The sequence below is a fragment of the Protopterus annectens genome, chromosome 3.part0, assembly GCF_019279795.1.
Source record: "Protopterus annectens isolate FY-2018-M chromosome 3.part0, PAN1.0, whole genome shotgun sequence".
NCBI classification, from domain to species: Eukaryota; Metazoa; Chordata; order Ceratodontiformes; family Protopteridae; genus Protopterus; species Protopterus annectens.
The window spans coordinates 1,436,246,870-1,436,272,883 of record NC_056731.1 but is presented as its reverse complement, the minus strand read 5'-3'; positions in this window follow the sequence as shown (position 1 = coordinate 1,436,272,883).

The window sequence follows — 26,014 nt, the reverse complement described above, 5'->3', positions numbered from 1 at the left end:
GTCCTCCCATAGATAGATACTGAATCCCCCTGAAGTGACACCAGAAACTAAGACAATTATTAATTGTCTGTTCATACTGTGGCATCATCCTTGGTGAAGGTACAATGCTGCTCAATGGAAGGCACATACCTGTCTGTGACACATATTCAGGGAGATCCACAATATTTCATTTCATGTAGGCCATTGAGGCATATCTCATGTCATTTCCACATACATGGACTAACACAGAATCATATTGTTACATGTAGTGCAGTGACTTGAGTGCATGCATGATACTAGGGATCCAAGCTCCAGATAGGCAACTAACCGTTATCTTCTCCCTGTCCAACCTGATGACAGGGGTATCTGTGTATTGACCAATAGAATCCCCTATGACAAGATTACTAGGTAAAGTGTTTGCTTGTCTTATGGGCTTTGTTCTTGGTGTATCATTGGGTGTATGCTTGTGTGTGGTATTAAGCTTTGTTTCTGGTATGTGCTTTAGTGATTGCTGAGGATAGGTGCTGCCATTTTACAATGTATGAGGTCTTTGTGGTTTGGAAAGGTTTCTTTTAATTGCCTCAATGTAAAAAGGTCTATCTGTATCATGAGTGATATGTGTGAAGGATGTAGTGTGTGTGTGTGTGTGTGTGTGTGTGTGTGTGTGTGTGTGTTCTTGACAATTTTGTTTTTAAACAAGATTTTTGCCCCCAAGGAAGTTATGTATGTACAACTCTTGCATAGTGTATATGTTTCTTTAAGGATCAAAAGGTTGTTTGAGAACATTATTTGCCCTACCTGCAGTATATGCAATGTCCCCTAATGTATCTGCTTTTCTTGCCAACAACACTCAACTTTAATTGTTATTTTAATGTATGGAATTTGCTTACATTGTTATATTGTAGCTGTGCTCCTCTCAACTCCTTTAGTAAACATTTCTTCTTTTTTATGTAGATGTGTCCCTGAGTGAACAGGATTGCAATACTCTATTCATATATAACTAGACATTCTTCATTAAGCTCACCCTGCTTCTTCATTATGTACTTCAAGTTGCCTTTGCCTTATATTGTACCATCAGGACATGCTATCTTACCGAGGTTTAGCTTATTTAAAACTTGTTGTTTATTCTGTGTGCTCGAGCCTATCTGTACCTCAGCATGGCCACTAGCATGTCTTCTGGCCACAAACAAGTGCTGTTGGATGTGTAGGGTTGCTTAGCACTTTGCATATTCAATGAGCACTGCTGCTGATTGCACTAAAACAAACGAGCATATACGCTTAGTGCAACATGTACACACTTCTTAATGAATCACCAAGACAGTTTCTTTTTGTGAATGAGACAAAACAAAAAAGAAACAACACATACTCAGACCAAATTTATCCAAGTAGTGTAGTGTTACAGAAAGGTTTTCTGAACGATATGGCAAAGGGTTAGTGTCAGGGCCAGGAAATATGATTATGGTTACATTGAATTAGTAAGGTGGGGTGAACCAGTCTACAATTGCATAAACCCTCCCACCCACAATGCTGACACCTTCATTATATCGGAAGGTTTTAGCATTAGTTCATCAAATCCACACTTGCTTTCATGCACTCAATGCTCCATTCATGTGAAATATTAAAAGTTTTGCTGAATGTAATATGTTCAATCAGATTTCAGAGTCATTCAATCCATCAATGAGCAGCCAGTTTGGCTAAATGAATGGCACCCAGCACATATCTAGAAAATCACAACAGAGGAAATAATGTAAGAATTGCTGGTATGACTTGTGACGTTGTGCGGTATTGCCAGCTGTACCAGAAGTGGGACAGTGCATGTGTGGCATATGCCAGTATGGCTGGCTGAACTTTTATAAATAATCTTATGGCATGTGACGGTTACATTTATTTATACAGATGCATGTATTAAAAATGTATTTGTAAAAGTTGCTCATGTTAAACATGCTGCAACAGAATCTTAACTAAGTTCTGAAGGCCAGAGTAAGGTGACTAAATGTGATGTCATTCTATAACTAGCTGAAGGATGGAACTCTAGCAGCAGCAGTTTGTTTGCTTTTGTTTTTCTTTGGAATCTGATATAAAAGATCTATGTCAGTTATTACACTTCAGTAAGTAGTTGTTAACTGTACAGTTCAGTCAGTGTGTAGTATCTCATCCTGCCTTGTGGAAGTGAGCATCTCGGCAGTACATCTTGCCTTGTGATAATAAGTGAGTTAACTAGTGGAAAGTTTCTCTTTAGCTCAGTTAAGAAAAGTACAGTGAGAGTGTAATATTATTTATTTTTCTGCATCTGTAAGATTCTATCCAACTGTGTCATTTTTTATATTTTCTTGTGACTGATAACTCTGTTGTTTATTGTAAGTAAATATTATGTATTCTCCTGGTTTCTAATTTATTATCCATTATTAAATATTTTTATAAGTTTTCATTGTGGATGATCTTTTAGAGAATACTTTTACCAGCTTAAGAAAACTTGTGCTTATTTTAGTGACTCTATGGCCACTTCAAAAAGCTTTGCTGCTTTGGTCACACTCTACCATTTATATCAATAGTAATTTGACACAGTATAATTGGTTACCCTTTGTAAGAGCCTTAGAGTATCTGGCTGGTGATGGTAATCTACCTTGTAGTCTGGAGAGCAGGCAGGCGCCTAGTGAATCTGTGTCAGCCTTTCCAAGGTGAGTGTGTGAAAACAGATATTCAAGTGTGGGTATATCTCAGATACTTGGAACTGGGACACAGTGCTACAAGGTGGGTCTTGTTTGGGATCTGGAGAGACAGAGAGTTCAGTCCAAGTGGAGCGTGTTCCCTGTGTGCCATTGGGGGACATTGTCATTGATGCAGAGAGCTGCATTTGAAATACTCTGTAAATCCATTCCTGTTTTTAGTGACCGCCTTTCACTGGTGTCAGCACTGAGGATTGAGGCTGCTTGATTACTGGCTCAGGGTAAAGAGGGGCTGTCACATATTAGGTGTGTGTACTCTCAACAGCCACAAGGTAAACATTCAGAATTTCTGTTTCACAACAGTTGTATTTATTTTTGTTAGTTTAGTAAGAGAAAGCAGGCAGAGATGTCAGCAGAGGATTATAGCAAGCTGAAAAAGAACCAGTTGGCCAAGGTGTGAGAAGCCAAAGGACTGGTGCATGCCAACTTGACTAAAGAAGATATGATTTCAGCTTTAATCACAGCTGCAGCATGGTCTAGCAGCCAGGGAGACAGCCAGCCCAGTGATGGGGATGCACAGCCTTCAGAAACAGGACAGTTTATTCTTCCAAGAGCTTAAATATCTGTTTGCAGTTAAAGAGACTTGAATTGAAGGCCAAACATTTGGAGACCAAAAACTGACTTGAACTGGAGACTGAAGAGAGACTGCAACATTTGGAGGCTGAAGAAAATAAGAAGCAGTGTCAGCATGAACAGGAGGCCAAACATTTGGAGACCAAAGAAAGGCTGCAGCATTTGGAGATTGAAGAGAGACTGAAATTTGGAGACCAAAGAAAAACTGCAACATCTGGAGGCTGAAGAAAAAGAAAAGCAGTGACAACATGAGAGGGAGATGTTGACTCTTCATCAGAATCATGGAGGTAATGAGGAAGGGAATAACGGAACCCAAGAAGCAATAAAGGTCTGTAAATTTCTTCCACAATTTGTAGAGGGGTATGACTTTGATAGTTTTATTCATATATTTGGAAGAGTTTGTAAAGATTATAATGCTGACCAAGAGCTCTGAGTATGATTCCTGGCCCCCTTACTCCATGGTAAAGTTGTAACTGCTGTTTCTAAATTGTCTGAAATTGATTGCTCAAACTATGCTAGAGTAAAACAATGTTTACTGAAGTATTATAAGTTAATACCTGAAGCTTACAAAAAATTGTGGGCATAGACGCAAAGCAGATGAAAGTGTATGTGATTATATTGCTGGGTTAAGCACTTACTTTCATAAATTGGTGAGTAGGTTTCAAGTCACCAATTTTAAAGGCTGGCAGATGTTTTGGTGAGGGCACAGGCTCTTAGCACTTGCCTGAGGACATGACAATCTGGTTGGTAGACCAAGAATGTAACTCTGCAGACCAGTAGAAGAGAAAAGGGCATCTCTACTTAGCAAGCAGAGCATCACTGCATAAGAAGGGGATGCCCAGTGCTACACATGGATATAAAGGAACCCATGGTGGGCAGCCTAAATCCCCCCAACAGACTCTACCAGTAACAGGGGAGGCCGCTAGTTCAGGTACACAGCCAGGTTCAATGATTAGATGTTTTAAATGTAACCAGAAGGGTCATGTAGTATACAAATGTACACTGAAGCAAGGTGGGGAACAAAAGGTGAGGGAGCCAGCAAGTCTGAATAAGAGTGTGCCAATAGTAAGTTGTCTGGAGACAACAGAGTTACCAAACTATCACCAGAGTTTGTATCCTATCTTAATGGATTGGAGACAGGCCAATGTTAAGAAAGACACAGCCTCTGCCATAACCATTGTGAAGCATACAGTGGTTAATGAAGAGCAGTATTTGCTTGGGCAGTTGCACCAGTTAGAGTGTTAGGAAGAACCTCATTCTAAATACCTTTGGCTAGGGTTCAACTTGACTGGAAGGATGGAACAGGGAAAAAGCAGGTAGGTGTGTTTGAGGATATCCCTGCAGATATCTTAACAGAGATGATTTTGATTATGTAGTACCTTGTCTGCATGCACTTACACACAGTCAGGCTTGGAAACAGGTCTGATAGCCTGGGGGGGACCCAGACAGACACCATGCCTGAAGCTGGGAATGAATGGTAATGTTGCTATTTCAGGGAGGGAGCTACCTTGTATCAGTGACCATTGAAGTGAACCACAGTTGCTGGTAGATACAAATGTTCCTGTGGACAGGGTGACTGCAAGGACAGAGGTGAGTGGTAGTACCCTGGTTGTCAGTGAGGCACCACTGTCAGAAGATTCTAGCCTTTTTGTGGAAAGGGAGCTAGGGCAAGTTACAAAGATAGAGTTGATACAGGCTCAGCTCTTGGATCCTAAAGCTAAAGAGGCACCATATGCTCAAGGAAAAGAGGAGCCCGTATACTAGAAAAAGGGGTTACTATACAGAGAGTGGACCCTGTGGAAGGGCTAGAAGGTGAGGTAATACAGCAGTTGGTAGTGTTCAAAGCCTATCATCTGGCACTTCAAGCCATAGTTCCAACTTTCCTGTTGCAAGTCATATGAGAATAAAGTGTACCAAGAGTCATATTATGCAGAATTTTTATTTGCCTGGGATTGCAAAGGATGTAACAGGGTATTGCAATTCCTGTGGGCAGTGCCAAAAGGTAGGCAAGGCAGGAGACAAGGCCAAAGAGCTGTTGATGCCTTTGACTTTGATTGAGGAGCCATTTCAGAGGGTAGTGATGGATATTGTTGGGCCTGTGAGTACACCAAGTTCCAGAGGGAATAAATATAACCTGGTGGCAATAGATTATTCTACCAGATAACATTAGGCAGTTTCTCTGTCCTCCACTGAGGCAGAGAAGGTGGCAAATGCTTTGTTAGAAAGTTTCAGCAGGGTAGGTTTCCCAAGAGAAATACTGACTGACAAAGGTGCCAATTTTATGTCAGACCTACTGGTGTGCCTGTGGAAGTCCTGTGGGGTGAAGCACCTAAAGACTACCTCCTACCATCCCCAGACTAATGGTCTTGTGGAGAGGTTAAACTGTACACTAAAGATCATGCTATGGGCATTTATAGGCCAGTTTAAGAGGGACTGGGACAAATAGTTGCCCCATCTGCTGTTTGCATATAGAGAGGTATCCTGTGAATCCATGTATTTTTCACCCTTTTAGTTACTGTATAGGCATAGGGTGAGGGGGCCTTTAGATTTTATTCATGACGAGTGGGAGGGTGAGTGTGAATCCCACAAGGAATCTGTTGTAGCATATGTCCTAAACCTCAGGACAATGCTTAGGGAACTCATGAGTTTGGCTAAGGAGAGCCTAGCAGCAGCCCAACAGCAAAAACAAGTTTGGTATGATAGGAACGTTTGACCCCGAGAGTATGGTGTGAGACAACAGGTTATGGTGCTCATTTCTGTCAGACACAATAAGCTGTAGGCAGCTTGGGAGAGACCCTTCAGAGTTGTAAGAAGGTCAGTGATGTTAATTATATGGTAAACCTGCTTGGCAGGAGGCAGGAGCACAAACTCTACTATTTTAACATAATGAAACCTCAGCATGTCAGGGAAGTACTGAACAGACTGCCAAGGGCAGGGTTGACCATTAAGCCCAGTAAGTGTCAGGTGGGTATGGCAGAGGTCTCTTACCTGGAACATAGAGTGGGTTTTGGTAAGATTAGGCCAAAACTATTCAGGGGTGGCCTGCTCCTATTACCAAAAAGCAAGTGAGGACATTATTGGTGACAGCTGGGTACTATAGAAAATTTGTTCCCAATTGTAATATAATAACTACTCCCCACACAGACTTGACAAGGAAAAAAAGGCAAGTTAAGTGTGGACTTCAGCCTGTGAGCAGGCACTCCAAAAGCTTAAAGGGGCTTTGGGAGGACCCCCTGTATTAGCCAGTCCAGATTACAGCAATGCCAAAGCAGATGGATTCTCAAGAGATTGTGTAGGTTAATGTGTTCCCAGACAGGCCCATTCCTCTTAAGCAATGTTTTCCCATGGTCAATTGAAAAACTAGCTTGACTCTTCGGGGGGTGTGTGACTTTGTGAGGTATTGCCAGCTGTACCAGGAGAAGTGGGACAGTGCATGTATGTCATATGCAAGCATGGCTGGCTGAAGTGTTGTAAATAATTTTATGTCATTTCACTGTTACACTGAATTGTGCAGATGCTTGTATTAATAGTGTATTTGTAAAGGTTGCTTATGTTAAAAATGTTGCAACAGAATCTGAACAGAGATCTGAAAGTGAATTTTGTTAGTTAGGTGACTAGGTGTGATGTCATTCTATAACCAGCTGAAGGACGGAAACTCACGCAGCAGCAATTTATTGTTTGATTTTGGGTTTTTTTGCAATCTGATACAAAACATATATGTCAGTTATTACAGTTCAATAAGTAGCTGTTAGTTGTTAGTTGTACAGTTGTCAGTGTGCAGTATCTCATCTTGCCTTGTGGAAGTAAACATTTCAGAAGTACATCTTGCCTGGTGATAAGTGAGTTAATTAGGGACAGTTTCTCTTTAGTTCAGTTAAGAAAAGTACAGTGAGATTAGTTTAGTATTGTTTCTTTTGCTGCATCTGTAAGATTTTGTCCAACTGTGTTACTTTTATATTTCCTGAGACTAAAATCTCTTTTGATTAAGGTAAGTATTCTCCCGTTTTCTATTTTATTATCGATCATCAAATATTTTTATACCTTTTCATTGTGGCTGGTCTTTTATAAGAATACTTTTAACACCTTCAGAGTACTTCCGCTTATTTTAATGACACTGTGGCCACTTTGAAAAGCCTTGCTGCTTCGGTCACACTCTACCATTTATGTCAGTACTAATTTGGCATGGTATAATTGATTATCCTTTGTAAGAACCTTACAGAATGTGGCTGGTGGCAGCATTCTACCTTTTAGTATGGAGGGCGGGGACACAGCTGGTGAATATGTGTCAGTCTTTCCCAGGTGTGTGTGTGTGTGTGTGTGTGTGTGTGTGTGTGTGTGTGTGTGTGTGTGTGTGTGTGTGTGTGTGTGTGTGTGTGTGTGTGTGTGTGTGTGTGTGGGTGTCTACAAACAGATATTCAAGTGTGTGTGTCAGATACTTGGAACTAGGACACAGTGCTACAAGGCAGGTCTTGTTTGGGATCTGGAGAGACAGAGAGTCCAGTCCTAGTGGAGCGTGTTCCTTGTGTGCTCTTAGGGGAAATTGTGCTTGAGGCAGAGAGCTGTATTTGACATACTGTGTAAATACATTCCTGTTTTTAGTGACCACTTCTCACCAGTGTCAGTGGTGAGGATTGAGGCTTTTTGTTTACTGGCTCGGGGTGAAGAGAGGCCATCACATATTGGTGTCAGAGTGGAAGGATATTAATTTAACTTCAGTATCCTGTAAACAGTTGTCACAGAAGGTGTGTGTACTCTCAATAGCCACAAGATAAACATTTAGAGTTTCAGTTTCACAGCAGTTGTATTTATTTGTGTTAGTTAGTTTACTCAGGGAAAGCAGGCAAGGATGTCATCAAAGGATTATGGCAAGCTGACAAAGAACCAGTTGGCCGGGGTGTCTGAACCCATAGGACTGGTGCATTTCAACATGACTAAAGAGGAAATGATTTCAGCCATATTCACAGCTGCAGCACAGTCTACTAATCTGGGAGACACCAAATCCAATGAAAGGGATGAAAGCCTTTGTAAACAGGACAGTTCACCTTTTCCTCAGAGGACTTGAAAATCTGTCTGGAGTTAAAGAGACTTGAACTGGATGCCAAACATCTGGAGACCAAAAAGAGACTTGAACTGGAGACTGAAGAGACACTGCAATGTTTGGAGACTAAAGAAAAGGAGAAGTGGCTTCAGCATGAACTGGAGGCCAAACATTTGGAGACCAAAGAGAGACTGTGGCATTTGAAGAACAAAGAGAGATTTTGAATTTGAAGACTGAAGAGAATCTGCAATGTCTGGAGGCTGAAGAAGAAGAGAAGTAGTGACAACATGAGAGGGAGATATTGACTCTATGTCACAATCATGGAGGTAATGGGGATGAGAATAACTGTACCCCAGAAGCAACGAAGGTCATTAAATTTCTTCCACAATTTGCTGAGGGGAATGACTTTGATACTTGTTTTCATATATTTCAAAGAGTTTGCAAACAGTATAATGCTGAGCAAGGGTTATGGGTATGGTTCCTGACCCCCTTACTCCATGGTAAAGCTGTAACTGATGTTTCTAAATTGTCTGATACTGATTGTTTAAACTATGCTAGAGTAAAACAATGTTAACTGAACTGTAATAAGTTAACACCAAAAGCTGACTGAAAAAAGTTTCATGAGCATAGATGCAAGGCAGAGGATAGTGTATGCCATTATATTGCTGAGTTAAGCACTTACTTTCATAAGTGGGTGAGTAGGTGTCAATTCACCACTTTTGAAAGGCTGGCAGACATTTTCGTGTGGGAAAAAGCTCTTAGCACTTTGCCTGAGGACATGACAATCTGGATCGTAGACCAAGAATATACCTCTGCAGATGAGCTGGGGAGAAATGGGGATCTCTACTTAGCAAGCAAGGCATCACTGCATAAGAAGGGGATATCCGCTGCTGCACATGGATATAAGGGAACCCATGGTGGGCATCCTAAATCACTCCAACAGATTCTACCAGTAAAAGGGGAAGCCACTAGTTCAGTTTCATGGACAGGATCAAGGATTAGATGTTTTAAATGTAACCAGAGGGGTCATGTAGTAGACAAATGTCCACTGAAGGAAGGTGGGGAACAAAAGGTGAGGGAGCCAGCAAGCGGGAATAACAGCACACAATTAGCAAGTTAACAGGAGACTACAGGGGTACCATACTGTCACCAGAGTTTGTATCTTATTTTAGTGCATGGAAGACAGCCCAATGCAAAGAGAGACACAGCTTCTGACATAACCATTGTGAAGCCTGCAGCTGTTAAAGAAGAGCAATACTTGCTTGGGCAGTTGACACCAATTAGAACTTTAGGAGGAATCCCATTCCAAATACCTTTGGCTAGGGTTCACCTTGACTGGAAGGGTGGAAAATGGAAAAATCAGGCAGGTATGCCTGACAAAATCCCTGCAGATGTCCTAATAGGGAATGATTTTGATGTAGTACCTTGTGTGCATGCAGTTACATGCAGTCAGGCTTGGGACAGGCAGGTAGGTCTGGTAGTCTGGGGGGACTCAGACAGACCCGATGCCTGAAGCTGGGGCAGGTGATGTTATTTCATGGAGTGAGCTACCTTGTAGCAGTGAGCCTGAAAGTGAACCACAGCTGCTGGTAGCTACTGATGTTCCTGTGGACAGGATGATTGCAAGGGCAGAGGTGAGTGGTAGTACCCTGGGTGTCAATGAGGCACCATAGTCAGAAAATACTAGCCTTCCTGTGGAAGGGGAGCTAGAAGGAGTTACAAAGATAGAGTTGAGACAGGCTCCGCTTTTGTATCACACTTTACAAGGCTTGAGGGAGGTATCTAAAGAGGCACCTGAAGCTCAAGGAAAAGAAGAGTCTGTATACTAGAAAAAAGGGTTACTGTACAGAGAGTGGACCCCTGAGGGAGGGCTAGATAATGATGAGGTAATACAGCAGTTGGTAGTGCCCAAGGCCTACCATCTGGCACTTCAAGCCATAGTTCATGACATTCCTTTTGCATGTCATATGAGAATAAAGCATTCTAAGAGTTGTATTATGCAGAATTGTTATTGGCCTGTAATTGCAAAGGATGTAACAGGGTACTGCAGGACCGGTGGGCAGTCCCAAAAGGTAGGCAAGGCAGGAGACAAGACAAAGCTCCATTGATGCCTTTGACTGTGTTTGAGGAGCCATTTCAAATGGTAACTCTGGATATTGTGGAGCCTCTGAGTTTACCATGTTCCACAGGGAATACGTATAATGTGGTGGTAATAGATTATTCTACCAGATACCCTGAGGCAGTTGCTCTGTCCTCCACTGAGGAAGAGAAGGTGGCAAATGCTTTGTTAGAGATTTTCAGCAGAGTAGGTTTCCCAAGGGAAATACTGACTGACAGATATTTCAGTTTTATGTCTGACCTGCTTGCTGGTTTGTGGAAGTGCTATTAAGTGACTCCCCTAAATACTACCGCCTACCAACCCCAGACTAATGGTTTTGTGGAGAGGTTAGATCTATGCTAAAGACCATGCTGTGGGCTTTTAGGCCAATTTAAGAGGAAGTGGGACAAATATTTATCCCATCTGCTGTTTGTATACAGATAGGTACCCTGGGAATCCACAGGTTTTTCACCCTTTGAGTTATTTTATGTGCATCGGGTGAGGGGGCATTTAGATTTTATTTATGACGAGTGGGAGGGTGAGTGTGAATCCCACAAGGAATCTGTTGTGGCATATGTCCTAAAACTCTGGACAAGGCTTAGGGAGCTCATGGGTTTGGCCGAGGAGAATCTGGCAGCAGTCCAACAGCAGAAAAAGGTTCGATATGATAGGAAGGCTTGAGCTTGAGAGTATGCTGTATGACAACAGGTTATGGTGCTCTTTACTATCAGATACAATAAGCTGCAGGCAGCTTGCTATGGAGCCTTCAGAGTGGTAAGGAAGGTCAGTGATGTTAACTATATGGTAAAACTGCTTTGCAGGAGGCAGGAGTACAGATTATACTATGTTAGCATAATGAACCCTCAACATGTCAGGGAAGTCCTTGGCAGACTGGAAAGGGCAGGGTTGACCATAAAGCCCAGTAAATGTCAGGTGTGTATGGCAGAGGTCTGTTACCTGGAACATAGAGTGGGTAGTGGTAAGATTAGGCCAGAACCTGCTAAGGTATAAGTTATTCAGATGTGGCCTGCCTCTGTTACCAAAATGCAACTGAGGAAATTCTTGGAGACAGCGGTGTAGTATAGAAAGTTTGCTCCTGATTGCAGTATAATAGCTACTCTCCTGACACACTTGACAAGGAAAAATAGGCCAGATAAGATAGTGTGGACATCAGCCTGTTAGCAGGCATACCAAAAGCTTAAAGGGGCTTTGGGAGGACCCCCTGTATTAGCTAGTCTAGATTACATCAATGCCAAAGCAGATGGATTCTCAAGAGAGGGTGTAGTTTAATGTGTTCCCAGACAGGCTCATTCCTCTCATGCAATGTTTTTCCAGGGTCACTTGAAAAACTAGCTTGAATCTTCAGGGCTGGGGTGAGATGTGACTTTGTGAGGTATTGCCAGCTATAGAAGGAGAAGTGGGACATTTCATATGTATCATATGCTGGCTGACATATTGTAAATAATTTTATGTCATTTGACTGTTACATTCATTTGTGCATATGGCTGTATTAAAAGTGTATTTGTAAAGGTTTCTTATGTTAAAAATGCAGCATCATAATCTTAACAGAGATCTGAATGTGAATTTTCCATAGTCAGGGGGCTAAATATGATGCCATTCTGTAACCAGCTGAAGGATGGAACTCACGCAGCAGCAGTTTGTTATTTAATTTTGTTTTTCTTTGCAATCTGATATAAAGCATGCATGTCAGTTATTACAATTCAGTAAGTAGCTGTTAGTTTTTAGTTGTACAGTTCAGTAAGTGTGTAGTATCTCATCTTGCCTTGTGGAAGTGAGAATTTCAGCAGCCCATCTTGCCTTACGATAACAAGTGAGTTAACTAGGAACAGTTTCTCTTTAGTTCAGTTAAGAAAAGTACAGTGAGGTTAGTTTATTATTATTTCTTTTTCTGCATCTGTAAGAATTTTCCAACTGTGTTTTTATATTTCCTGTGACTGAAAACTCTGTTGTTTATTGTAAATAAATATTAAGTATTCGCCTGTTTTCTATTTTATCAATCATTAAATATGTTTGTACCTTTTCATTGTGGCTGGACTTTTAGAAGAATACTTTTTACATCTTAAGAGTACTTGTGCTCATTTTAGTGACATTGCTGCCACTTTGAAAAGCCTTGCTGCTTCAGTCACATTCTACCATTTATATCAGTATTAATTTGACACAGTATAATTGATTACTCTTTGTAAGAGCCTTAGAGAATCTGGATGGTGTCAGCAATCTACCTTGTAGTCCGGAGAGTGAGGATACAGCTGATGAATCTGTGTCAGCCATTCCCAGGTGTGTGTGTGTGTGCGTGTGTGTGCGTGTGTGTGCGTGTGTGTGTGTGTGTGTGTGTGTGTGTAAAGAAACAGATATTCAAGTGTGTGGGTCAGATACTTTGAACTGTGACACAGTGCTCCAAGGTGGGTCTTGTTTCGGATCTAGAGAGACAGAGAGTCCAGCCCCAGTGAAGCTTGTTCCCTATGCACTCTTGGGGGAAATATGCTTGAGACAGAGAGCTGCATTTGCCATACTGTGTAAATCCATTCCTGTTTTTAATGACCACCTCTCACCAGTGTCAGTGGACAGGACTGAGGCTCTTTGATTAATGGGTCAGGGTGAAGAGAGACCATCACATATTGGTGTCATAGCTGTGGTATATTAATTGAACTTCAGTATCCTGTAAGCAGTTGTCACTGAAGGTGTGTGTTCTCTCAATAGCCACAAGGTAAACATTTAGAGTTTCAATTTCACAACAGTTGTATTTATTTTTGTTAGTTAGTTAAGCCAAGGATAGCAGGCAAGGATGTCATCAGAGAATTATAGCAAGCTGACAAAGAACCAGTTGGTCTAGGTGTGCAAAGCCAAAGGACTAGTGCATGCCAACCTGACTAAAGAGGAAATTATTTCAGCCCTAATCACAGCTGCAGAACAGTCTAGCAACCAGAGAGATATCAAGTCTGGTGATAGGGATGTGCAACCTTGGGAAACTGTAGAGTTCATCTTTTCCTTGGAGGACTTTAAAACCCATCTGGAGTTAAAGAGACTTGAACTGGAAGCCAAACATATGGAAATAAAAAGAGACTTGAACTAGAGACTGAAGAGGCACTGCAATGTTTGGAGACTGAAGAAAAGGAGAACCTGTGTCAATATTTTATTTTTATTTATTGACCGGGAATGGCCGACTAGGTTCCACAGAGCCTGTTTTCAGCAGAGGCCCAGGGAGAAATGCTCCAGATGCATGTCTTTGGAATATGGGAGAAAAACCTCTGACAAACAACACAGGACATACAAACTCCCAGCAGAAGAGCACCCAGCTGAAAATCGACTGAGAACCTTCTCTTGCTGTGGTGACAAGCGTTAACAGCTGCACCACAGTATGAACTGGAGGCCAAACATTTGGAGAACAAAGAGAGAATGTGGCATTTGAAGAATGAAGAGAGACATTGGAATGTGGAGACTAAAGAGAAGCAGCAATGTCTGGAGGCTGAAGAAAAAGAGAACCTGTGACAACATGAGAGGGAGATGTTGACTCTTCATTATAATCATGGAGGTAAAGGTGAAGGGAATAACCAAACCCCAGAAGCAATAAAGGTCAGTAAATTTCTTTCTCAATTTGCAGTGGGGAATGACTTTGATAGTTGTATTCATATATTTGAAAGAGTCTGTAAACAGTATAATGTTGACCAAGAGCTCTGTGTATGCTTCCTGTCCCCCTTACTTCATGGTAAAGCTGCAACTGCCATTTCTAAATTGTCTGATACTGATTGTTTAAACTATTCTAGAGTAAAACAATGTTAACTGAACTGTTATAAGTTAACACCTAAAGCTTACAGAAAAAAAAGTTTTGTGAGCATAGATGCAAGGCAGAGGAAGTGTATATGATTATATTGTTGAGTTATGCACTTACTTTCATAAGTGAGTTAGTGGGTGTCAAGTCAGCACATTTGACAGGCTGGCAGACATTTTGTTGTGGGGAAAAAGCTGTTAGCATTTCACCTGAGGATATGACAATCTGGTTGGTAGACCAAGAATGTAACTCTGCAGATGAGCTGGGGAGAAAAGGGGATCTCTACTTAGAAAGCAGGGCATCACTGCATAAGAAGGGGATACCCAGTGCTGGACATGGATATAAGGGAACCCATTGTGGGCAGCCTAAATTACCCCAACAGAGTCTATCAGTAACAGTAGAAGCCATTAGTTCATGTACATTTCCAGGATCAATGGCTAGATGGTTTAAATGTACAGAGGGGTCATGTAGTGGACAAATGTCCTCTGATGCAAGGTGGGAAACAAAAGGTGAGGGAGGCAGCAAGTGGGAATAACAGCACACAAATAGTAAGTTAACAGGAGACTACAGGGGTTCCAAACTATCAGCAGAGTTTGTATCCTATCTTAGAGGATGGAAGACAGTCCACTGCTAAGAGTGACACAACCTCTGACATAACCATTTTGAAGCCTGCAGTTGTTAAAGAAGAGCAACACTTGCTTGGGCAGTTGACACCAGTTGGAACTTTAGGAGTCACCCCATTCCAAGTACCTTTGTCTAGGGTTCACCTTGACTGGGCAGGTGCAATAGGGAATAAGCATGCAGGTATGCTTGAGGATATCCCTGCAGATGTCACAATAGGGAATGATTTTGATAATGTAGTACCTTGTGTGCATGCATTTACATGCAGTTAAGCTTGGAGACAAGCAGGTAGGTCTCGTAGCCTGAGCAGCCAAGGCAGTCCCCATGCCTGAAGCTGGGGATGGTGATGTTGTTATTTCAAGGAGCGATCTACCTTATAGCAGTGAGCCTGAAAGTGGACCACAACTGCTGGTAGGTACTGATGTTCCTGTGGACACAGTAACTGCAAGGACAGAGGTAGATGGTAGCACTCTGTTTGTCAGTGAGGCACCACTGTCAGAAGAAACTAGCCTTCCTGTGAAAGGGGAGCTAGGAGGAGTTACAAAGATAGAGTTGAGACAGGCCCAGCTTTCAGATCACACTTTACAAGGCTTGAGGGAGGTATCTAATGAGGCACCTGAAGTCCAAGGAAAACGGGAGACTGTATACTAGAAAAAAGTGCTACTGTACACAGAGTGTACCCCTGAGGTATGGCTAGAGGGTGAGGTAATACAGCATTTGGTGGTGCCCAAAGCCTACCATATGGCACTTCAAGCAATGGTCCATGAAATTTCCTTTACGCGTCATATGAGAATAAAGCATTCCAAGAGTCATATTATGCAGACATTTTATTGGCCTGAGATTGCAAAGGACACTGATGAAGCCATATTACGATCTGGCGAAAGTGCTCAGTCATTTGGGAATTTAACTCTTTATTAAAGTGGAGTTTTCTTTCCGTGGTTTGTTTGTTTGTTTTTATGTGTGTTAACAGGGTACTGCAGGACCTGTGGACAGTGCCAAAAGGTAGGCAAGGCAAGAGACAAGGACAAAGCTCCATTGATGCTTTTGACTGTGTTCGAGGAGCCATTTCAGAGGGCAACTCTGGATATTGTGGAGCCTCTGAGTATACCATGTTCCAGAGGGAATACGTATAACCTGATTGTAGAAGTCTAGATTATTAAACCAGATACCCTGAGGTAGTGACTCTGTCCTCCATTGGGGCAGAGAAGGTGGGAAATGCTTTGTTAGAGATTTTCTGCAGGGTAGGTTTCCCTAGAGAAATACTGACTGACAGACATTTCAATTTTATGTATGACTTGCTGGCTTGTCTGGGAAAGTGCTGCGAGGTGACTCCTCTAAAGACTACCAACTACCATCACAAGACTAATGGTCTTGTGGAGGTTTAAACTCTGTGGTAAAGACCATGCTATGGGCATTTACAGACCAGTTTAAGATTAAGTGGGACACATATTTGCCCCATCTGTTTGCATACAGAGCGGTAACCTGAGAAGCCACAGGCTTTTCATGCTTTGAGTTATTGTATTAGCATAGGGTGAGGGGGCCTTTAGATTTTGTTCATGATAAGTGAGAGGGTGACTATGAATCCCACAAGGAGTCTGCTGTGGCATATGTTCTAAACCTCAGGACAAGACTTAGGGAGCTCATGGGTTTGGCCAAGGAGAACCTGGCAGCAACCCAATAGCAGAAAGGGTTTGGCATGATAGGAAGGCTTGAGCCCTAGAGTATGCTGTTGGAAAACAGGTTATAGTGCTCATTCCTGTCAGACACAATAAGCTGCAGGCAGCTTGGTAGGGACCCTTCAGAGTGGTAAGGAAGGTCAGTCATGTTAAATATATGGTAAACCTGATGGCCACGAGCACAGATTGTGCTATGTTAACATAATGAAGCCTCAGCATGTTAGGGTGGTCCTGTAAAGATTTCAAAGAGAAGGGTTGAACATTAAGCCTAGTTAGTGCCGGGTGGGTATGGCAGAGGTCTTTTACCTGGAACATAGAGTATGGAGTTGTAAGATTAGGCCAGAACTTGCTAAGGTGGAAGCTATTCAGGCGTGGCCTGCCCCTGAGACCAAAAAGCAAATGAGGGCATTCCTGGAGACAGCGAGGTACTATAGAAAGTTATTTATTTATTTTAATTTCACATTTGTTAACTGGGTTAGTCCAACTGAGTTTGCAAACAAACCCATTTTCAGTGGAGAGCTGAGGGGAAAAGCCCTAGCAATCATAAGTAAAGATAAAGTACGCCACTCAACCTCAGCCCATAAGGCAAAACAACGTACCCAACACACTAGTCATAGGTGACTCTATAGTCAGGCACACTGATGTCGCACTCACCAGGCTAAACAAGGAGAAGGTTACTGTCAGCTGCCTGTTGGGTGCCAGGATCTGCCACATAATGCACACACACTCAGGTCACTCCACAAGTACAAATACGACTTTGCCATTGTCCATGTTGGTGTGAATGACCTGAGACGTACCTCCCTGGACTACATGAAAAGAGACATGGAGATGCTCATGGATCTTGTAGCCCAGGCAGGTATGATCCTAGCTCTGAGTAGCATCCTACCATTGCCCAGAATGATACCACAGTACAAAGACAAAATGATTAACTTCAACAATTGGCTAAGCTTCTGGTGTCATTCTATAGGGATCCAGTATTTGTCTGCCTGTGACGACATGGTCGACAGACCACAATGCTTTGCCAGAGATGGTGTGCACCTGTCGCTCCTGGGATTCTGGATACTGGCTAAGGCTCTTGCCACCCCTATAGTGCATTTTTAGGCAAGGTTCAAATGCTAAATTCACCACCATAACAGGTAAAAGCAAGCAAACTCTGAGGGTAATGCTACTCAATGCTAGAAGTCTAAACCTCAAAATGCACTCATTCAAGGCACTCCTTAAAATGGAGAACATTGACGTCTGTGCAGTGACAGAAATCTGGTTCGAGGCTCCAGAGAGCACCCCTGCATTACCAGGCTATAATTCATACAAAACCTTTCGGCCACCTAACCTGGATCGAAACACTAAAGGTGGAGGTGTGTCCATATTCATTAAGGATATCCACACCTGCAGGCTAGTTGCTCAACATAATGCATCCAAGACTGCAATCTAGGTTGTAGCTTGCTACAGATCCTCTACCATGCCCCAGGATTCCCACTCCTCATTTCTTTAGATACTGTAAAATATTAAGGTACAACCCAACACCTTAATTATGGGTCATTTCAACTACCCCACGATCAACTTGGAAAACTATTCATGTACCAACTAATTCACTCAATGTTTTCTGGAATTCATAAATTCCAACGCCTTGGATCAGCTTGTCCACAACCCCACCAGGGCAGCAATATCCTGGACCTGGTCACTACCAATATAGGTAACTGGTGTTCCACTCCAGAGGTCAACTCCTTGCTGGTCAGATCTGACCACAAGATAATCACCCTAGACATCCATATCCCAACCCCAACCCCCCAATTAAGGAAACCACCGTCAAAAACTTATGCAAAGCCAACGTCATGCTTCTTAAGACAGAAGTGGCAAACTTCACGACAACCATGCAGACTGAAACTAGAGGTACGACTGCTGAATCTTACACAAATGCACTGTATAAGCACATACACGAGTGCATGGATTGTGCCATCCCCAACAGAACCAAGATGCTGTCCTCCAAAAAAAAAGGGAGCCAATCTGGTGGTCCCCTGCCATAAAAAGAACTCTACAACAGAAGGAAGAAGCTGTTGCAAAAAAGAGTAAAATCCCAAGATTGGAGGAACTCTCTGGTCTGCCTCAGCAAGAAGCTGAGATCCCTCATTAAATCCTCCAAAGCCAGTTATGAAAATAAAATCACCACTGATTCCAAAGACAACCACAAAGCTTTCTACAGCTATGTCAAGAATCTCAATGGCAACACTCAGATCTGCTCTGAGCTACAGCACAATGGAACTAAATATACAGAACCAACCAATATTCCCAACATCCTGGCAAACGGGTTCAGTGCTAACTTTACCCACCACTCACCCTCCAAAGGGCTCATCTTAATACCAGAAGAATGCAAAGCCCCTGTAATCATGGATGACTCACTCTCCAAAGCCAAGAACACAGCATTCATGGGACCAGACAACATCCCAGGCTGCATACTGCACAAACTATAGAAAAAAATGGCATCCCACCTAAGTGCCATGTTCAGTCATAGCCTTACCTCAGGCTATGTGCCTACTGAATGGTGCACAGCAACAGTTATCTCACTCCACAAAGGGGGTACCACCATGGACCCCGGAAACTGCCACCCCATTAGCCTGACAAGCCTGGTCTGCAAGGCCATGGAACATATCATCTTGGAGCTTATAGACAAAGACATAGGTAACCTCCAAACCCTGGACCCACTCAGTTTGGGTTTGTAAAAGGTAGATCATGTCTACTAAATCTGATTGACTTCTTTAAAGCAGTCACTAGAGCCGTAGATGAGGGCAAGGTAGTGCACACAGCCTATCTTGACCTCGCCAAGGCTTTCGATACCATCCCCCACTCTGGAATTATAGATAAACTCACTAAACTGGTCATAAATCCCTATGTCACAAGATGGGTGCCCAACTGGCTCACTGACAGAACTTACACAATAAAAGTAGCCAAATCCAGTTCCGACTTCAGACCAGTGATGAGTGGAGTACCACAGGGGTCGGTCCTGGGACCTCTCCTGTTTAGCATCTACTTGTCTGAAGTACAGACCAACACAAAAGGTCTTTGGCTGACAAAGTTCACAGATGACCACATATTGGGAGCCATGAATCATCTAATGATGCAGACATTCTACAAAAGGGCGTCACAGAGACAGATGCTTGGTGTCAAAGTCATGGCCTCAAGCTCAATGCCAAGAAGTGCATTGTCATCCCCTTTGGGAAAAACTCGGTACCCATGGACTACCACATAGGCAGTAGCTCACTAAACAGTGAAAGCATCATAAGAGACCTCGGGACACAGGTGGACAGTAGTCTCTCCTTTGATAACCCCATCACCACAGTAGTCAGGAAATCCTTCTACGTGGCACACCTCATCACAAAAGGGTTCTCCTCTAGAAAAAAGGAGGTCGTTGTTCCTCTCTACTCATCCCTCATCAGACCCATTATAGAGTACAATGCCCCATTTGGCATGTATCTCACAAGACACCTACAACAACTGGAAAGGCCACAGAAATACTTCACTAAGATTACCGGCCTCAGACAGATGCCATATGCGGACCGTCTAAAAAATCTCCAGCTCTACTCTGTTGCATATCACCTACTCACAGGCGATCTCTGCCTAACATACAAAGCTATGTCAAACCCAGAGCTGTTGGACATACTACACTTAAAGAAATCCCATTCTTTCCAAACCACACACTCCAGGGACCTAAACCTTGTCACTACAATAAACAGAAAATGCTGTAGGGATAGATTCCTATCCCAGAGACTTCCCATACTCTGGAACAAACTACCCATTCATGTCAAGCAAAGCTCCTCAGTGGCCCTCTTTAAGAAAAATCTTGACGACTGGATGGGAAATAGAAAATTCACTCCAGTGATTACTTCTGCGGCACTGCTTGACAGGGTCACAGCAAAATAATTATCTTGAGTGGGAAAGCCAAGGAATCTTTTTGGCTAGGCTTATATAAGCCCCAGGGCCGATAGCCTAGTACCTACCTATGAACCTATAAAGTGACAATATACAAATATTAAATAACAGTCACAATACAAAATAATTGTAAAAAAGAAAAGATTATTAACTATTTGCATTGCATTGATAGTAAGCAACCATTTTCAGTGGAGACCCAAGAGGAAAGAACCCCAACAAACATAAGCAAAGATAAACATACAATACAAAAACACACAGGACAAAATCTATTAAAAATAACAATGCAAATATGAAATTAATTATAAAGAGAAAAACAAAAGAAAAAATTATGAACATTAAGGGTTGCTATAAATTTATTATATATGAGTAAAAACAAAAAGATAATCATTGTTAAAAAGAAGGAAACTGTACAGACATTGATAAGAAGTGGGAGGGAAAGATAAATAGTGTGAAGAATGGGAGGGGGGAGAGAAAGGGGGGCTATACTAGGGCTGTAGTAGTAGAGCTGAGGGTTTAGGAGGCTAGTTTAAGGACAAGTTACTAACAGAGAAAGAAAGTTAGGATATGCAGCAGGTTATACAGTAGGACAGACTAAGACTATGTGTGGTCAAGGCAACAGCAGAATTTCAAGTTTAGTAGGTGGGATTTAAGCTCCTTTTTAAAACAGGGAAAGGAAAGGTTGGATCTAAAATGGAGATGGAGTTTGTTCCAATTTAGTGAGACAGAGTGTTTGTAAAGTAGTTTGCCAGTATTCCTTTTAGGTTTGTAAACTGAGAGAAGATGCTGATCAGCACTCCGGAGAGGCTGGGGAGGGGGGAGTAGAGAGTAATATGGGAGGTGAGAGCAGGGCAGGCAGAGGGGTTGTTGAGTATGTAAAAGGTAGTGTGGATTTGCACTTGTAGGAGAAGGTGTGGAAATTCCAGCCACTGAACTTTGTTGAGTGAGAGGCAGTGATGCAAGAAGAGTGGTTGGTTTAGAATACATCTGGTAATTTTGTTGTATGTTTGTTCCAGTTTCTGCATTGAGATAGTTTGGATATTGGTAAGGATAGGGGAAGCATATAGAAGACTAGATAAGAGAAATGCCTGCACAGGAGTGTGTTTAGTGGCAGTAGTGAGGAATTTTTGTTCCTATAAAGTAGTCCAAGTTTTTGGTGGGTTTTTTGATGGCCTGTTGTATGTGCAAGTCAAATTTTAGTCAGTCCTCAATTATTACCCCAAGGAGTCTGGTGTGTGAGGCAGGTGTGCCATCTAGGGAGGAAAGAGAAAAGCTAGATTTAAGGTGAGAGAGTATCTGAGGTAGGAAAAGAAGCAACTGAGTTTTTTTTTTGGGTTAAGGATTAGTTGAAGTTTGTTGCCAATTATAGCACAATAGCTGCTCCCCGAACAGACTTGACAAGGAAAAATAGGCCATATAAGGTAGTGTGGACCCCAGCCTGTGAGCAGGCATTCCAAAAGCTTAAAGGGGCTTTGTACTAGTCAGAGCATATTACAGCAATGCCATGGCATATTGATTTTCAAGAGAGGGTGTGGATTACTGTGTTCACAGACAGGCCTATTCCTCTCAAGCAACATTTTTCTAGGGCCACTAGAAAAACTAGCTTAAATCTTCAAAGAGCGGAGGTAGATGTGACATTGTGAGGTTTTTGTTGCTGTACCAGGAGAAGTGTGACAGTGCATGTGTGTCATATGCCAGCATGTCTGGCTGAAGTGTTGTAAATAATCTCATGTTATTTGACTGTTACATTTAGAGAACTGCATTTTAAATACTGTGTATTTCCATTGCTGTTTTTAGTAATCCCCTCTCACCGGTGTCAGTGATGAGGATCGAGGCTCCTTGATCACTGGCTCTCATAAAGAGAGGCAGTCACATGCCTGATATACATGGAAAGAGAAAACATGATTAATTTCCTCACCATCTGATTTCCAAAAGTGTTAAACCATCAGGAAGGTTTATCATATATTAAAGAGAAAGCTTATTGATCCCTCACAAAACATGCACCGATTAAACAGGCAGCACTGTACGTTAAAGGCATGTTATATGACTAATGTTATATATGCAAAATGTTCAGTACTTACATCAGCCAGACAACACAGGACTTTACTATGTACCTCATGTCAGAAGCATTAGCACACAGCTTGCAGCTACATGATTTGACATTATAACCTAACAAAAAGCCCAAACACTATTTATAGTTGCAAAACAATATGCCAGTGGGAAAGTGTGTAAACCAAACTACATGAATTCAGGGCTGATATAACATGTTTATGCAAATATACAAATTATACACATTTTTGTGTATAAAAGTGTGTAGCTGCCATGCAGCTGTGGACAATTTGTGGATTAATGCATACCAGGTAAATGTCAGGACAAGCAAGATTTGTTATGTTTCCCATACAACATAGTTGAACCATACTGAAACAAACTAATAAAAAAAAAAAAAAAAAAACCTTTGGCAGAACTCATTAAAGCAAATGACACTGTATATGCCTTCATACTATTTAGTAAAAGAAACACACATGTAAACAACCTGCATTAGCTAGTGATCATTAGCAAACAAAACATACATGTGAATATTGCTGGAATCTGATGTAATTTGAAACAGTCCATAACATGTTGCAAAATAAACTGTAACATCTGCACAAGGAATAATGCATAGAAATAAAAATGAAAATAAAAATAAAAATTAAAAGTACTCACCAAATATTATATTTATCTTCTACGCTACTTCCAAAGATTCCTGTGTACCTACCTGTCTGTATAGTTCATTTAAATATATTTTACACCAAGAACTAATAGTGAAGCTTATTAACATAGACTGTTACAGAACATTGTTGTCATAAATACATCCATGTAAAATGTTGTGCAGACAATGGCATACATCAGAGCAACGTGCAAATATCTGCTGTGGCCTGTAATATCATCTCATACGACATGGGTGTGTGACATATGCAAACTAGATATGACTATATTGGCCTGAATGTAACAGTAAAAAAGTCATGGGTATTCATAAGCCATGTAGCTGAAACACTGATATCTCCTGAAGGGGTCATTTGCATATATTCCTTGTTTCTCTAATACAGGAGATTTAAGGTATTACAGATTGAACACTCTTGCTTTGCTAGCTCTTTTTTGCAGTTTATATATATATATATATATATATATATATATATATATATATATATAAATAAAAATGTAAATATTCGTTTTTTCAAAATCTTAAATTTCTGAAAGTTCTTCACCGATTGCTTTGAAATTTTCACACAATGTTCCATTCGAATATGCGCGTGTTTCTATATACCTACTATTATATAGATGTCACACGTTGCATTCGAATACGCGCGTGTTTTTATATACCAACCATGGATTCTATACACTTGTATACAAATATGCAATTTTATATGTTTTTATTATAACTTTCTTACTTATTTTTCAGTGCAATTGATCTGCTTTAGTTCATCCAAATAATGCCTCACAGAAGATCAAACTTAGGTCATCGTACTCGCGGAGCAGAAGCAGTGCAACGAGTAATTGCAAATCAAACTGAGGAAGAACACGCATCAGCGAACGAGTGAAACAGACAAAGAATGGCTCAAATACTTGCCGAGGAAGCAGCAGAGTGACGTGCAGCCAGACTTGAGGATGCACGGTTGCGAGCAGGCGATCGCGTTCTGCAGCTTCAGATCTGCTTCGTTCTCCTCGATCGACACCAGCGGATGAAATAAATGCTTGCCTGAAATACTCTACTTTGTGGCAACACGTAAAGATGTTAAAATTAACTACAAATATGTGTGTCCAGCTGCAAAACGATTGATCAGCTGAGATATTCTCACATCAATTGCTGGAAATTGGGAACGGAAAGGCGCCGGTTGATCTGACCTCAGTACGAATTTCATTGCCTCATAACTTCTGCAATTTAGTGACGTCAAAAGAAGAATTGGTTGAAAAAGTATTTCCCAATATTCAAACCAATTATAAGAAACACAATTGTCTGACTGAATGAGCTATTCTTGCGGCCAAGAACAAAGACGTCTACGAACTTAACAATATTATTCAGTTTAACATTCAAAGCAAGGCAAACACATACAAGTCCGTCGACACTGTTGTGGAAGCAGATGAAGCTGTTAATTATCCAATGGAATTTTTGAATTCACTCAATCTGCCAGGGGATGCCACCGCACGTACTGCAACTGAAAATCGGCGTGCCAATTATCATGTTGCGAAATATCAACCAGCCAAAGCTTTGCAACTACATGCGGCTTGCAGAAGAAAATTAATGAGCAATGTCATAGAAGCAACAGTCTTGACAGGACCCTTCAAAGGTGAAGATGTCCTCATTCCTCACATTCCTATGATTCCAACGGATATGCCATTTCAATTTAAGAGATTGCAATTCCCAAATTGATTGGCATTTGCAATCACCATCAACAAAGCTCAGGGCCAATCTTTAGAATTGTGTGGTTTAGATCTACACACAGATTGCTTCTCACATGGACAATTATATGTTGCGTGTTCTAGAGTCGGCAAACCAGACAATCTCAATATCTGTACAGACAATGGAACAACAAAAAATATTGTATACCCACAAGCATTGTGAAATTAAACATATTAGAAATGTGCACTTTCTCTTTTCTTTCTTTTCCATTTAACCAGACTGGATACAGCTAGTATATATATATATATATATATTTATATCTATATATATATACATATATAGTTATATATGTATATATATATATATATATATATATATATATATATATATATATATATATATATATATATACATATACATACATACACACACACACACACACATATATGTGGGTCTATGTATCTATGTTATATAATCAATATTTTAGAACATCGAACCACAAACATTGAGACCAAATGGTTGATGTCTTGAAATGTCAAAAAAATATGTTAATTTTACATACCATCTCCAAGACTACACTACAGTGGGGGAAAGGGAAAAATTCCCCTGATGTCTACTGTACCATTATCCCCAGGATTCATGAATCCTCAGTGTAAGACTAAAGTAGTCTTATTACGAAATGCCAGTCTAAGTGTAATATGGCAGCGCACCATGCTTATAAATGAGGGCGCGCTGCCTCAACTCAAAGGCTAACATGGAGCATGCACGAGTGCAGGGGGCGTGTCTGACTGCCGAGCAGTCCAAAAATCCATGCCCCTGCAAGTCTCTCAATTGGGAAATGTCAACTGACATGAGCGAGTCCACTCAAATGTGTACATACCCAACACTACACTCCCCCACATTCTAAACCACAGTACAATTATAAAATGTAAAACTTTTATTTCTTTTTTTTTATTATTCCCTATATAGCTGCCCGTATTTGTGCATGTTTGCGTGGATTTGCCCATTGCTTAGCTACAGTTAGCAGTCAAGACATCGAAGAGGATAATAAGAAACTTATATGCAAATTTAGCAAAATAGCAATAGCATAGTGGTAGAACCTTCGCACAAAGAGGAGGCATTCCAGTTCGAGTCTCACCACTCCCCATTTTATTTTCTGTTGGAAATCTGTATATGAAAAGAATTCCTGACATTTATCATTGAAATTTTAGTAATAT